The sequence below is a fragment of the Pinus tabuliformis genome, chromosome 2_1, assembly GCF_031772625.1.
Source record: "Pinus tabuliformis cultivar Carrire ecotype Pingquan chromosome 2_1, CPIR1, whole genome shotgun sequence".
Lineage (NCBI taxonomy): Eukaryota > Viridiplantae > Streptophyta > Pinopsida > Pinales > Pinaceae > Pinus > Pinus tabuliformis.
The window spans coordinates 854257844-854275093 of NC_142299.1; positions in this window are offsets into that span (position 1 = coordinate 854257844).

A 17250-nucleotide genomic window follows, 5' to 3' on the forward strand; every position below is an offset into this window, starting at 1 on the left:
ATGATGTTTTCTGAGTACACATCCAGAACAAACACCATCTTTGCAAGATACCATAGGAAGACCTGTCACCATATTTTCTTTACATAGATGCTGAAGGGAGCGATAGTTTAAGTGACCAAACCGCTCATGCCAAAGTTTGCTCACTTCATCATTATGAGCAACAAATACTGAGGGAAGATGGGATGACCCAAAGTTGTGAAACTTATACAACCTTTTGGAATCATCAGCAAGACCAGTAGCTAGAATCTGTTTAGGATCTTTTAGATCCTTGATTACAACATCATGAGGTGAAAATTCAACAATTTTACCTTCACCTGAATGAGTTATCTGATAGACAGATAGAAGGTTGCAGGATAAGTTTGGAACACATAATACATCATTGAACTGACCATTGTCTAGATGAATAGTTCTAGTCCCTACAACATTAAGAGATCTGTCATCACCAATATATATATTTTTGGTGTTACAATCATTTAAAGAAGAAAACATGGCTTGGTTTTTGGCCATGTGACAAGAGGCTCCAGAATCAATGAGCCACTCATGAGAATGAGAAGAAGAAGAAGATACATTTAATGCATAACCAGACTGAGATGATTGACGATGACATGCAGAAAGTGCCGTTCCGGAAGTTGAAGTTGAAGTAGGCTCCAGATGGATGTTATGTTTCTTCATTGCGGCTTCCAAGGCTTCCATCTTCTTAAAGCATTTAGATTCTAAGTGGCCATCTCGATTACAAAAGTTACAATGTCTATCAGTCTTCTTCCATTTGTTTTTATTAGTCTTATCATTTTGCTGAAATGATCTTTCATTTTGAGGCTGAGATGGTTTAGGACCATTCTTTTGAGGATATGACTTCTTAGGATTCTTTGAATTTGGGTGCTGCTAGGCGGCTAACGCTTTCGTGGAAGAGTTTCCAAGATTAAGAAGACCAAGGTGTAAGAGTTTTTCTTGTTCTCTTATTAAGGAATCACAAAAGGAGTCAAAGGAAGGGGCCTTGTAGTCTTGTCCTTGACAAATGAAAGCTTCCATTGTAGAATGGAAAGTGGAAACAAATACAGAGTAGGCTGGTCCTAACTTAGTAAGGATGGAATAAATAAGGTTACCATCATCTTTCTTAACTTTAACACCTTCCAAGAGATATCTAAGGGTCTTGAATTTGGACAAGAAATCTTCAATGCAAGAAAAATTATTAGGATCCAAAGTAAGCAGCTCATTTTCAAGTTGATGGGATCTAATTTCATTTTTAATCCCAAAAACTTTAGCAAGTTTTTCTAATGCTTCATGAGGAGTCTCAAGTCCTGCAATGTGGAATCTAAGATCAGGAGAAATAGACATCCCTATCAAACCACGTGCTTGATCTTGTCTATTTTCCCATTTTGCCGCCTTGTCTTCATCTGTTGGTTTCTTCTCTTGGTTTGTGGCTATTCTGAAGAGACCTTTACTTCTAAGTAAATCTTCCATGTATTCTACCCATTGGAAGTAGTTAGTGCTGTCAAGGATGACTTGGCATGGACTTTCCATTTTTTTAAAAAAAAAACTGAAGCTGAAGATGCTGAAAGTAAGTGTACCAACGGATAGATCTCGAAAAAATAGGCGGTTTTAAAAAAAACGGCTCTGAAAAAGGCTTCCGGATGAAGAAGTTATGGCTTTTTGAAAAAAAACTTGTTGACGTTGCCGGCAAAGTGCGCGAATGTGCGGGAATGAAAAAATCCGCCCCCACAAAATGGAGACTTGAACCCAAGACCTCTACTCTCTAAAAATAGCTTTGAACCAATTGATCTATACAAAAAATTTGAGAGAGAGAGAGAGAGAGAGAGAGAGAGAGAGAGAGGGGGGGGGGGCTCGGTTTGCGTGCTTGCCTTGAGAAAGCTCTTTTTCCCTACAAAACACAAAACACAAAATCCAACACGAATATGCAAAGAAAAACGAACCTTGCGGCTCGAAGTTAGCTTTAGCCAAAAAACTAGAAATTTAAAAAAAAAAAATCTCAAGGTTAGCTTTAGCCGAAAAACTAAATATTTTTCTCAATGTTTCTGATTTTCCGAGATCACACTAAGGTGCAGGGAAAAGAGCATACGCATGAGAAAAATCCTTCCTTTCTGTTTCTGATTTGCCTAGATCGCACAGAGTCGCAGGGCAAAGAGCATACGCAGAAATGAAAGGTATAGATCCGGTTTAAAAAAAGGCTAAATAAACTGAGACCGAAATAAGCAGAGAGAAATTAATAGTAAACTGCAAAAAAAACACTGTATACCTCCCGATCTGAAAAATGACGCAGCTAGGGCTACCGGAAACCTTTTCGCATGAAACGAAAGGGGTTCCTCACTGGAACAGATGCTCCGAACGCAACAGAGCAGTCCTCTCGGCCCGAAAGTAGTCAGAAACAACAGATCTAGGAAACGACAGCCGCATGCAGTTCTACCGGCTTCAGATTTGGATCACCAACGGACGCGGCCCTCAAATAGCTCCGATACCATGTAGGAATTTACAGGGTAAGTTCCACAGAAAGAATACCAAAAGGACACCGCTCACAACCAGATCTCAAATCAATACACCAGTATTTTTGACGTGGTTAAAACCCTCAGAGTGCAAGGAGGGAAACAGTCCACGGCCTGTCCCAACGTGGGTACTACAGGCAATTTATTAATCAAAGAATGAAAATTTACATAAGCTTCTCTCATGCACGGATTACCCGAACAATGACCCTCCATGCGCTTTAAATAGAACTCATGGACCAATCGGGTGTCAAGCCATGGATCAAGTGTCGGTAATACCGAGGTGAGAGTGAACCGTCGGATCACTACATATCGTGACCGTCGGATTGTAAGTTACAAAATGTACAACGGTAAAGAAACACACTTTACCTAACTCTAACCTAACTCTATGCTAGACCAAGTTGAACTTAACTATATCCTATGTGTCGGAATATCCTAACAAAGTACCTGATAGAAGTGCAAGATAAGCTCCTATGAATAGAATTTTGGGCTCCAAAATCTAATCATAAACAAAATTTTGGAGGGTGTTTGTAGCCGTTACAATAGCCTCACAAATCACTTGGAGGTCATATTTACTATGTAACATTCATCGGTGATCACGCTAGAAAGACATGGCTCTACCTTCTCAAGAAAAAGGATGAAGTATTTGAAAAATTCAAGGAGTTTAGATATGAAGTGGAAACCCTAATCGAAAGAAAAATAAATACTTTGAGATTCGACAATAGTCTAACAAATCACTTGGAGGTCATCTTTACTATGTAACATTCATTGGTGGTCACGCTAGAAAGACATGGCTCTACCTTCTTAAGAAAAAGGATGAAGTATTTGAAAAATTCAAGGAGTTTAGATATGAAGTATAAACCCTAACCGAAAGAAAAATAAATACTTTGAGATCTGACAATGGAATACACTTCTAAATAATTGATTGCATATTATAAAGAAGCATGAATTAAGAGGGAGCTCATTGTTCCCTACTATCCTGAAAAAAATGGAGTGGCTGAAAGAAAGAATAGGAGAATTGAAGAAGGTATACGAACAATGCTCCTCGATCAAGAGTTACCAAAATTTCTATGGGGAGAAGCAGTAATGAATTCAAAATAGAAGTCTGATAAAATTCTCGAGAATATGAAACCTGAGGAAGCATTCACAGGGAAGAAGCCAAGTGTGGACCATCTACAAATATTTGGGATTCCTGCCTATATCCACATTACAAAGGAAAAATGAAATAATTTAGATTCTACAAGCATCAAAGGGATCTTCGTTGGCTATAATCTCTCCTCAAAAGCATATATAATCTACATTAAGGAACGAAGACATATTGATGTAAGCAGGGATGTTATATTTGATGGAAATCATGCCTACAAAAGATCCAAAAATATCCCCATTGATTTCGATGAAGAAGATATACCAATATTTGAAGAAGAAGAAGTACACCATTACAATCCCTCTACAATTCAAGAAGAAGAAGAATGACCAAGTGAGCCTAATCAACTTGTGATCATACTGAACACAAGGAAGAGGCCAAATTGGTTAAAAGCTACTCTTGAAGATGCTGGAGGACATGAAGCTACGAAAGGAACCTTTAGAGAAAGAAAAATGTTGAAATGATATTCTGGATATGCTGCATATATGACAAAATTGATTGAAGTTGAACCATCTACATTTGAAGAAGTTGCTCATCAAGAAGTATGGAAGAAGGCAATGCAAGAAGATTATCAATCCATCATGAAGAATGGGGTTTTGGAAATTGTTCCTAGACCTATTAACAAATCAATTGTCACCTCCAAATGGATCTACAAGATCAAGCACATTGTTGATGAAAGCATAGAAAAATATAAAGCTAAATTTGTTTCAGGGGGTTTCTCTCAAAAGGAAGGCATAGATTATGAAGAAACCTTTGCACCCACTGCAAAGTATACTACCATGAGATCTTTGGTTTCATTGGCTACTACAATGGGATGGAATATCCATCAAATGGATGTAAAGACAACATTTTTTAATGGGACCATCGATGAGGAAATATAACTTGAACAACCTAAAGGCTTTGAAGTAAATAACAAAGACACTCATGTTTGTAGACTCAAGAAGGCCCTATATGGTTTGAAGCAAGCTCCTAGGGCATGGTATGTAAGCATGGATGCATACCTTCGAAGAATTGGGTTTGTGAAAAGTAATGTTGATCCAAATATATACATCAAAGTTGTGGATAATGAGTGAGTCATTATTCTACTATATGTGGATGATCTGTTCATTACAGGTGTGCAGCGAAGGATACAAGAATTCAAGAAGATGATGGCAATGGAATTTGAAATGAAGGATCTAGGATTGATGCACTATTACCTAGGTCTGGAAGTATGGCAGAAGCCTGGGGAGATATATTTGGGGCAAGAAAATTATATCATCAAGTTGTTGTAGAAATTTGGAATGATGGATTCCAAGCCCATGACTACTCCTATGATCACCAATATCAAGGAATTGAGGAGCTCTGACTCAAGTCTTGTAGATCCTACCTCCTATCGTAAGTTGGTGGGTTCTTTGATGTATTTGGTGAATACTAGGCCAAATATATGTTTTTCTATGAACATTCTTAGTCATTTTCAATTGAAGCCTCGTCATGATCAATGGATAAATACTAAGCATATATTTAGATATCTTCGTGGCACTATACATCACTTCCTAAAGTACGATAACAAGGAAGTAAAGATGATTGGCTTCACAAATTTTTATTGGGGTGGCAGTGAGACCGATGGAAGAAGCACTACTGGTGGATGCTTTAGGTTGGAATCTTCCATGATCTCATGAATTAGTAGAAAGAAAGATCACATTGCTTTGAGTAGTGTTGAAGCAGAGTATGTGGTTGCATGTGAAGTAGGAAAGGAAGTTGTATGGTTGAGGAAGCTTCTAATAGGTTTGTTTGAGAAGCCTCTGGGTCCTACTATGATAAATTGTGATAATCAAAGCTGCATCAAGATGTCTAAATATCTCATGTTTCATGCTAGGATGAATCATATCAACAATAAGTTCCACTACATTAGGAACTTGGTGCAGGATGGGATCATGAAGCTACAATATGTCTCGACCAACGATCGGGTAGTTGATATACTAACAAAATATATTCCTAATAAGAAATTTGAATATCTTAGAAACATGCTTGGTTTAGTAGATATTATTGATCTTGTTAATGATGATAAAATTTTGGAAGATATTTATAGATTCTTTGTGTATTAGACACATTGTCTGGAAGGACATGAGGCCGACACTATGTGTTGATGTATAGATCCTGAAGTAGGGAGGGTGGCATTGGTCATAGAGACATGACTTGGAATACACACCTGGATCCATATGTTTATGGTTAGAAAGTAAGCTTGATGGTTAGAAAGTAAGCTTGATGGTACCTAGAGAGGTTGAAAGCTTTAGTCCATATTAGTTCCACCAGGATAGATTTCCTTGGTCAGGAATCTAGTCCATGTCATTGTGGTACCTAAACTATTCATAGTTCATATGTTTTGAGATCTTACTTGTACTTGTATATTTTATTATTAATACCTCCCTAGTTAATATGGAGTGTTGAAGAATGTAACTAGGTTCAGTCTTCATAAGTGTATTTGAGTCATTATGTTATGTAATTATCAAAAGAATGAAAATATTTTTATTATTATTGCTACAATGACTTATTAATGCATGGGTTTCATGATTGGGTCATATTTTATTAGTCAAAGTCCCCATTGTGGACTCTTAGGATTTATATTGAGTCATTAGAGTCATTGTACATTTTATGAGACCCTTCTTGGGCTTTTGAATCATGTAAAAAGGTTTATTATTGAGTCAAATAAGGTATTTGACACCTCCACACCAAGTCAAACTCAAAGAGATGAAGTCGGCCTCAAACTGAGCAATTCGAGCTCACCTAAACCCTATATATATACAAGTTGCATGAATTCATTTGGAGGCATCTCTCTCACAAGTTCGATATCCAAGTGAAGGAGGAAGAAAAAGTGTGAAATTCCAAGAAGAGAAGAAGAAGTGTTGGAAGGATCAAGGTCGAAGGTTTTGGGCTATCCCTTTCTCTCTCTTATGTGAAGTTACTAGGCCAGTTGCTGGATCGAAGTTTTATTGCTGGAAGGGTCGAAATTCTGAAAGTGTTGGGTCAATGATTCTGTTGCTGGAAGGTCGAAATTCTGGATTTGTTGGGTCCAAGTGTTGATGCTACAAGGTCGAAGTTGCTAGAAGGAGAGGCTGACTTGGTGGTTGGATGAGGTCTATTTCTAGGTTGAAGAGTCTTGGATTATCTCAATAAAACAATTGAAGGAAGATATTTTGACTGGGTTATCCCCTAGATAGGGGTTTTTCCCTTGAAGAGATTTAGGGGTTTTTCCTTGGAAGAGTGCCTACATCTTGTGTCTCTTTTCTTTGTGATATTCATACATACATAATTTGGTAATTTCTTGATTAAAGATAACATAACAAAGAATTAAAAGAAGCCAACTAAATTCACAAGTAATTATCAAGAAAGATAAATCTAACCCTAACTCCACTAGCATTGATTTCTTAACACTTTCACCACTTGAGTGCTTCATGTATACCACATATGTGCTTCTTATATCTGAGTGTCCTAGCTCCAGGTGCTAAGACATTAATCCCTAATGACCATGTGCAGTGACCTTCTATTGAAAATACCAAATTTTCTTTTCTCATCTCTGATTTTGATGCCTCAATATCATGGTATGATCATATGCCCATAGCTCTTAGGGTTGGACTCAGTTCTTCCCATGATCATATGATATAATCAATGGGTTTAACACATCAGGCATCTAGAGATCAGGTCTAATTTATTTCCAAACATGATACGCCTTTGTATCAAGATTAAAGTCACAAGACTCAAAGCTCTTAGGAACTTCACATAACACCTCACAACTTGGAGCTGCAACCTAGTATTATATCCATATTGATTGGGAATGCAGTAATCCAATAAATAGACTGTAATAGTTTCCAACCTTTTTGTCACTTCAGACTATGTAATACTCAATTCCATTGATATGCAGTTGTCCTGATACCTCGGTAGCCCAGTAAGGTCCCCACTTAGGGTGGTCCTCCAGATTTGTTATTTTTTGCACAAATCCTTGTTCAACAACTATTTTTTCCAAACCATAATACACAGGAAACCTTCCCCAAAACACTACCCTAGTGCAAATACCAAGACCTCAAATAAAACCACGCTAATACTCCATGGACCAACTAGGACATGCCATGTGGTCATCCTGCTAAGTCATCTCTGCTTCATCACTTTGGGACATCACCTTTCAGATTGATCTACTGTAATTCCATTTCAACACTACGATGTCCCTATATCTCATGTCTCCATATGGGACCCATAATGTGCACATCATCTGTCACACAGGCTACCATGTTACTACCATGCCATCTTACAAATTAACACACTACCACCTGGTGTTCCCTGCAATTTCCACATGTCTGGGTATTTGTCATATGTGACTGACCTTCCCCCTTTTCAATTGGACAACCGAAAACACCAAAAACGTATGCCATGTGTCAACACTTGTGCATCCACATCAGTTGTCTTTCCACATGGAATCCAATTCATCACTGCCACTTGGTGTCCATGTCATCACTTCCACCTAGCCTACCACGTCACTTCGTGATGTCAGATATTGGGAAATTGGAAGGTATTTGTGCTTTTGAACAGTCTCAATGCATCAAAAATCCAATAGGATCTTACCCCTTGGGAGATATCTTGTTGGATCTTTGTGACCAATAGCAATAACCAGGGGTTAACCTTGTTGGCCTTCTCAATATCTCAACCTTCTCACATTCTCAACCTTTTCAACCTTCTCAATCTCAGTTTTCTTATCCTTCTAGGTCTTAACTTTCTCGGCCTTCTCGACCTTCTTTCCTTCTTGACCTTCTTGGTATTGTTATTCTCTGCTTGATTTTGTTGTTTCCTTTTCCATTAGTTGATGGAAGGGGACTTAATCATTGAAATTTTCTGCCAATTCACCTTTATATCCAAATTTAGGGTTTTCCTTTATATAAATAAATTTGAGGTTTCCAACTCAAATTCATGGTTTGCCCCCTTTCACTCCCTTCAAACTGTAACATCAATGACAACACTAAATTTGGCATTAATGAAATAACAATGTTCAACAATCTCCATGTTTGTAATTGACTGCAACAACACTAAACATTTGCTAGTCATTGATGGTCATGGGATAAAATCCCCCTATCATTCTCTGCCTTTGAAATCAATGGTAAAGGAATAAATCATTATGTGATGTTATTATCTCGCCCTTATGCAACTAAGTTTGCTTGGGACCGATCCCCCTGTTCTTATGTTTCCTTTAATCGTGTTCTCTCTAAATGTTGAGATATCCCCCTAGTTAGGAATCTCATTGTTTGACTGTCAACTAATTTTATTTTAGGTGCACCTTGGCTCCCCTTGAATTGATGGCCCCTCTAATGGTTAACGCATCCCTCGTACTCTTGCACAATCCCCCTATCATCTACAAAATTCCTATCATCTACAAAATGCCTATCCTTGGTATGTTCATTTTGAATCTTGATACGACCGTATATGATCTCTGCCTAGTTATAAATCTTCTCTCTAAATTTCTACTAAGTTTTCAAATTTTTGAGACTTTTATCTTGTATCTCATCATGTCATACACTTCTTTTGAGGTTTTGTTCCATCTCTTAAACAATTTATTCATTTGATGAGATATTTCTTGTAATTTCCTCCAACTAAATATTTTTTCTGAGTTTGATTTCATCTTCTTTGATTTGTTTTGAAATATCGTTATCACCAATTTTATCTTTGACATCAATAGCCTACTCCTCTTTTGAGAAAGTGATAGTGAGATCACTTCCAATCTTCATCTGCAACATTCTCTCTTCTATACATTTTTCCTTCAACTTAGCTTCCATTTGAAATCATAGAGTCTCATGACCTTATGATTCATGTCATCCATGTGTTTCTATGATTCATCTCATCCACTCATGATTCTCTCTATTTTCCATTCCCTCCCTTTATTTTTTATCCCCCTAAGCTTAGGATTTAAGTCTTTGCAGATATACTTCCCATTGTTGTATGTCTGCCAACAATATCCCTTGAGGATGAATTTGAATGAACAAGTACTTGTGTTTTTTGTTATCCATTTAATCATTTTAAGTTATTACTAACATGTTTTCCTGTAATAGAATTGCTCCCTTTGACTGTAACATTTGAATACACAACTATAATTGTTTGCAATTTCTCATTCTTTATCAGAAGAATAGCTCCCCCTTAGCGTTGCTTTTAATTAACTAATGTTCTTTACACAATTTACTATATATATATATATATATATATATATATATATATATATATATATATATATATATATATCTATATATATATATATATATATATATATATATATATATATATATATATATATATCCTTCAAAACTTCCATTTGATCATTCTTCTCCTACATCTCACTTTCAAAGGTTTCTTTCTTTTGAATGTGATATGAATGTTGTAGTCTTTACTTCTTCTTATGCCTACCTTCTATTGGTAAGTTGAGAGAGATAAATCTCTCATACATCAACCTTTTCTTCTACCTTTATTGATGTTATACATGTTATTTGAAGTCGTGGTTTCTTTTTCCACCAGTGCTTGATGACCTTTCTCCCTTATTTTACAACATTTAAAATTAAATATAACATCATATCCTTTGTCACACATTTGGCCTACACTTAAAAGTTTGTGCCTTATCCTTCAACAAATAAAACATTTTGAGTTTTAACCTTTTTATCATCAATACTGATTTTGTCTTCTCCCATTATTTTTTTTGATACATTTTTCCAATATCGACACTACTTCATTTGACTTCTTTTAGATAGTGGAATTTATCCTCATTTCTTGTCAAGTGTCTTAAACATCCACTATTTATGTACCATATATTTTTATATATTTAAACACACAAAGCTAATCTATATTCATCCTTCATCTCTTTCCTTTTCCGTGTCCTTGTTCTTTCTACAACCACATACTTTGTGTCCATAGTTGTCTCATTTAAAACATTCAATATGGTATAATAAGGGAGAAAAAGTGTCATATATTTTAACACTACCTTCATAGGAACTACTAGATGTGTTCCTTACATAACCATTCTTTTAGACTTCATCAGGTCCTTTGTTTCTAACATAGTCATTCTTTTAATAGGTTCTATAATCCACAACTTTATGACAAAAAATGCTACAAGAAAAAAAATATCCATAGAAGAAACTATGATACTTGGATCAGAATGATCCGGATTTAAACATGGATCAGAATGATCCAGATTTAAACATGGACACAAAAAATTACAGAGATAACCATAAACACAGATATGCAGTGGAAATAATACTTCATTTCATTAATGTAAAATACTGAAATATGCTTACAAACAACAATGGAAATAAGCCAGCTAGGGCGATGGTAGTTTATCTCTGAGAAGATATGTGGTGGCTACATGCCTCTGAACTATGTTACAATTAGGCTCAAAGGCCTATTTATTGTTGAGAAACAATGGAAAACCCTAAACATCCAAAAACCTAACCCTAGAAGATGAAACGCCAAACTGTGGGCCTCATTTGGGTAAATTGGTACATCAATTTCTCGGGGTTGTAACTTTGGCATATGATCTCCGTTTGAGGCGCATAATATCTCGTTAGAAAGATCTATCTGAGAACTACAACTTTGGGAAGAGCAACATCGGTCCATGGACCCATGTTGCTCCAAATTTCCCAAAAAAACATCGTTTAGGGCCTCAAAACGGATCCAGAAGTTCACATCCCAAAAAATTGCTAAAAATAGTAAATTGTGCTATAATTAAGGAAACTGAAAAGCTGAAAGAAACAATGGTAGGGGTCCAAGTGGACTTGGTAAGTGGCCACCAATATCCACTTGGATAATTCCTCCCCCCTTAGGAAGCAATGGTCCCTATTGCGTTGAGTTCCTCCATGAGATGAGGAAACTTCTGCTGAACTTGGTCCCTGGTGAGCCACTTGCCCGGGTGAAGGAGTTGGCCTGCTTTGACAACTCGATATAGTTGGACATTCTGTTGGCGAGTGTGCTTGATCTATGTGTCCATGATCTGATCAGTTGCAGCTTGTTCCATGCAATATGGATTTAACTCTGTGGGTGTGAGTTGTTCTGCAATATCAGATGTGTCTAGTAATGGTGGAAAGTATGGTCGAAGGCGGTCCACATTGAACACTGGGTGCAGGCCAAGGAATGGGGGAATGTTGAGCTCAAATGCATTGTCTCCCACAGCCTTGGTAATGGTGTAAGGACCATATCGGAGTGCTCTGAGTTTCTGATAGGCTCTGGTAAGGCATTCCTTTTGCAAATGCAACCAGACTTTTTCGTCCACCTAAAACTTGTGTGGCACCCAATGTTGATCATGTCGCTGCTTGTACTTGGCATTTGATTTCTCAAAAATGTCATGGAACTACTAGTGAATATGTTGTATGTGCTCAATGAAGTTGGTTGCCTTATCTGTTTCAGTTTGGACATGAGCCGAATCTGCATGAGTAGCCGCAAATGGCATGGTCACATCAATGGGAGATAGTGGCTAGAATCCCAAGCCCACCTGAAAAGGGTTGTGGCCATTAGAGCTGTGAAGACCCCGGTTGTAGCTGTGTTGAACATAGGGGAGGCTCTCGTCCCATGTGCATGGATACTTTGAGTTGTACATGTGCAGAATGTGTACGATCATCCTGTTGACAACCTCTGTCTGGCCATCAGTTTCAGGATGGAAGGTTGTGGACTTAGTGAGTTTGGTGTCCAGCATCGACCAGAGACTAGACCAAAATGTACTGAGGAACCTACTGTCTCGATCTGAGATAGTAGATTGTGGGATCCCAAAGTGTATCCACACTCATTCAAAGAAGAGTTTAGTAGTGGCTTCTACTGTGATATTCTTCTTGTAGGCCGCCATAATGGCCATCTTCGAGAACCTATCGATGACCACAAAGACACAGTCGTTTCCATGCTTAGTGGAAGGAAGGCCTAACATGTAATCCATAGAGATGGATTCCCAAGGTCAACTAGGGGTAGGCAGCGGGGTATAGAGGCCTTGCTTCTTGATGGTTGGTTTGGAAATGGTGCAGGCAGTGCATGATTTGATGTACTTTCCGACATCTTGTCGAAGATTCGGCTAATAGAAATACTTCTATAGTAGTGCCACTGTTTTCTCGACCTTGAAATGCCCAGCACCCCGACTATAGTGTGCTTCCTAAATCATCATGCACGCTCGCTTGAAGGAATGAAAAGGTGACCCAGGTGGCATAACGGGGCATCCTAGAGGTGAAAATTTGGAACATGCTAACCCTCCAAGAGTGTCTGGTATGTGTGGCCTAATTTTGGGTTGCTTTGGTAGAGAAGTGGCCAATCAGAGGTCTCATGCCCACAAGAGTTGAGCATGGTGGTTAACGCCATGATTAGTGGTCGACTAAGGAAATCTACAACATTATTGGTGTTGTCCTTCTTATACTTGATATTCAAATGGTACTGTTGCAGGTATGTGGACCACTTCTGATGGTAATCATTCTACAATTTCCCTTGGGTCTGTATGAACTACAGGGGTCGGCGGTTTGTGTGGATGACTGTCTCCTTCCCCAAAATGTAATGCTTCCATTTTCGGTAGGCTTGCACAATGGAATACATCTCTTTTTCATAAGTGGGATACTTCTGGACTGTGTCTGAAAGTGTCTCACTGTGATATGCCACTGGATGCCCGTGTTGAGTAAGGACTGCCCCAATAGCATAGTTAGAGGCATCTGTCTCGACCTCAAATGGTTGTTGCAAGTCTGGTAATGTGAGAACTGGTGCTGTGTAGAGGCGATCTTTCAACTATGTGAATGCCTTTTGTTGAGATTCAAACCAAAAGAATTTTGCTTTCGCTCCTCCCTTGGTGACTTGACTCAAGGGCCAATTGATATGAGAAAATCCCAACACGAACCTGTGGTAGAAGTTGGCAAGACCTAGAAAGCTGCGGAGCTCTGTCAGAGTGGTTGGATATGGCCATCCCGAATGACTTGGATCTTGGCTAGATCCACATGCACCCCCTGTTAATCAATAATGTATCCCAAATACTGAACCTGGGTCATGCCAAAAGTGCATTTCTCCAAATTGGCACATAACTTGTGTTGCTGCAATGTTTGGAGAACCTGTCGGATGTGGTGGAGGTGCTCTTCCCAACTTTGGCTGAAGATTAGGATGTCATCCAAGTATACCACTACTAATGAGTTGGTGAATGGCTGCAAGATGTCATCCATTAGCCTCATGAAGGTTGCAGGATCATTCGTCAATCTGAAAGGCATAACCAACCATTTGAAGAGGCCCTCCTTGGCTTTGAAGGTAGTCTTCCACACATCGGAGGGTTCGATTGGTACCTGGTGATATCCTGACTTCAAATCGATCTTGCTGAAATATTTTCCCCCCTTTAGTTGGTCTAGGAGGTCATTAATCCATGGGATCGGGTACCTATTATGAACAGTGATCTTGTTCAGCACCCGATAGTTAATACAGAGTCTCCAAGTCCCATCCTTCTTTTGTACCAACACGATCGGGATCCCACAGGGTGATGAACTCAGACGGATGTGACCTTTTTGCAGTAGCTCCTGAATCTGCCTCTTGATTTCATCGTTCTCTAGAATGGAGCACCAATATATCGGTCCATTGGGTAGCAGCACACCTGGGGTCAGATCGATGAAGTGCTTGACTTGACAGTGCAGAGGAACCCCTGCGGGGGAGGTGAAGATGTCCTTATACTCCTCCACAACCTTGTCCATCTATAGTTTTCGTGTGGAGGGGTCCTGTTTGGAGGTCGTGACCATCGTCTTCTTCTTTCCTTGAGGGTGTATCATTAGGAAAAACAAATTTCTTGGTTTTGGAAATGAGCTTACTGCATTGTTTTGCAGTAACCAAAGAGATGGCAGTAGGCGGTGCTACCTCCGATATCCTGTACAACTTATTTCCCAAAGTAACAATAACAGCATGGGGTCTTGATTCATACACAACATGTCGCTTCCACAAGTATGGTTATCCTAATAATACATCACAAATTTCAAGGGGAGCAATGTCACACAATACCTCATCCGTGAAGGGCTTGATGTTGTATGGAAGGCAACACTGTTGGCTCACATGAAGATCCCGTCCTTGGTGAAGCCACCCAATGGTGTATAGTTGTGGATGTGCTATGGTTGGTAAGCCCAACCGCTTCATGACCTCTACCAAAATGAGGTTCTTTTGGCTCCCACTGTCGACAATGAATTGTAGCAAGAAGCCTTTTACCCACATCTAGGAGTGGAAGAGATGCTCCTCCTCCTTTAGATATTTGGGTTCCTCCTTCTGTATCTTCGTGGTGGCAATGGTGGCGTTGGGATCCGCATCGATAATCTGCTTCCCTTTGTCATTCCCCTTGTCGGGTTCTGACTCAGAGTTGGAACATGCATCTGATTCTGAAACCTTCAGCTCAGCCACCAGTAACTGATTGGCCCAACACTCACTTGTGTTGTGAGTAGAGCTCTTATGGAACTCACACCACTTTCCCGTGTCCTTTTCCAGCTTCACAACACTATTCTTTGCTTACAGCTTTGGTGGGTTGTCTTGGGCTGCCCCGCTTTGGCTTTGTCCTTTGTTCTGCGGTTTGGGGGCACCTTTCCCTTGCTTCAGATTCACAGATCCAAAGTCTCGCTTCTTCTGTTTAAACTTTTTCTCGACCTTAATGGCATATCGGTATGCCGTTCCGAGCAAGGGGATGTTCAGGAATTCTATTTCTTCTTGGATGTACTTGTGTAGACAGCCGCAATATTTGAGTACCAAATGCTGCTCTAAATCCTTGATACCCAACTTTGTGCGAAGGGTATGGAAAATATTGGTAAACTTCGACACGTCTTGGTCCCTCCCCTGCCACAGCGTGGTCCACTTTATGTATTGATCCTCATAGCTTCTGACAGGGTAGTATTGCTCCTTGATGGCATCCTGGAATAAATCCCAAGTGGGTGCAGCTGAAAATAGTGAGCCTGTACTTTCATCCTTCTACTCGCAGTAGGTTTCCCACCAGTCCTTGATGTGGGGGCTGCTTTGAGAAGGCGAAAATAATCTTTTCCTGACTGGAAAGGTCATGAACAAAAAAATAACCCTTTAGCAGATTTAACCATTTATCAACGACATCTGCGTCTATCTGACCCTCGAATATGGGGATTTCAAAATTAACTTGTACCTTAAACAATGTGGCATTTCCAGAGTAACTGCTGGAAGCCGATGCATCGCCCCAAGGTAGCCACTGAAGGATTTGGGCAAAGTTGTCCATCATCGCGTTCCTTTGTCACTCGAGGGCTTCTTCGAGCAAGATTTTGATAGGATCTCTTGCCCCCTCGTCTTTCTTTTCATCCACCATGGGAGGCCGTCAGCATTTGCGAGGCTAGTCTTGCAAAGGTTCGACCAATTCAAGCCCTAACTCCTTATATCCCGACCTCGTTAGGGACATGTGAAGAAAAACAGAGAAAAAATAGACTGCCCTGATACCATTGATCTAGATTTAAACAAGAACACAACAAATTACAGAGATAACCATAAACATAGAGATGCAGTGGAAATAATACTTCATTTCATTAATGTAAAATACTAAAATATACTTACAAACATCAATGGAAATAAACTAGCTAGGGCGATGGTAGCTTATCTTTGAGAAGAGATGTGGCAGCTACATGCCTTTGAACTGTGTTACAATGAGGCTCGAAGGCCTATTTATTGTTGATAAACAATGGAAAACCCTAAACATCCAAAAACCTAACCCTAGAAGATGAAACGCCAAACTGTGGGCCCCATTTGGGTAAATTGGTACATCAACTTCTCGGGGTCGTAACTTTGGCATATGATCAATGTTTGACGTGCATAATATCTCGTTAGAAAGATCTATCTGAGAACTACAACTTTGGGAAGAGAAATATCGGTCCATGGACCCATGTTGCTCCTAATTTTCCCAAAAAATGTCGTTTAGGGCCTCAAAACGGCTCCGGAAGTTCAGGACCCGAAAAACTACTAAAAATAGTAAACTGTGCTACAATTAAGGAAACTGAAAAGCTGAAAGAAACAATGGTGGGGGTCCAGGTGGACTTGGTAGTTGGCCACCAATATCCACTTGGATCACAGAAGATCCTTCTTGGAGAAATAATTATTTTAAATTTTCTCTTGTTGTCTTTATGAGAGAACTCATATCTCAACTGATTCTTTACTCCATTTTTTGATGTTAATTTTGTTGCTAATATGAACATATTTTTGCTGGTATTTAGCTTGATTTGTGCCTCTATTTGCATTTTGGTTAAATTGTTTGAGCACATTGGTATAATTCTTGTCTTGTGCCACGTGCTTCGAACAACATTCTCAATGTGGCATGGGTTTCCTTCATTTTGAACGTAGGGTGCAAATACACACTCTTTTACCTCTTTATGATTTTTTTCCTTCCATGTTTGAGTTCCTTTCTGTCTTTTGATCTTTCTCCTTGGTTTCTCTATTTTATAAAGGGAATTAACAAGTTCACATCCAGTATTTATTTTTCCTTCAACTCCTTTTTCCCCTGAATCTGATGTCACTTTCTGATTGGCTTTATTTTCTTGAATAGTATGATGATCCTCCATAGTCATGAGTAGAGGTCCTTCTTCATCACTACTAGATGTATATCTACCACTTTCTTCCGATGAGATATCA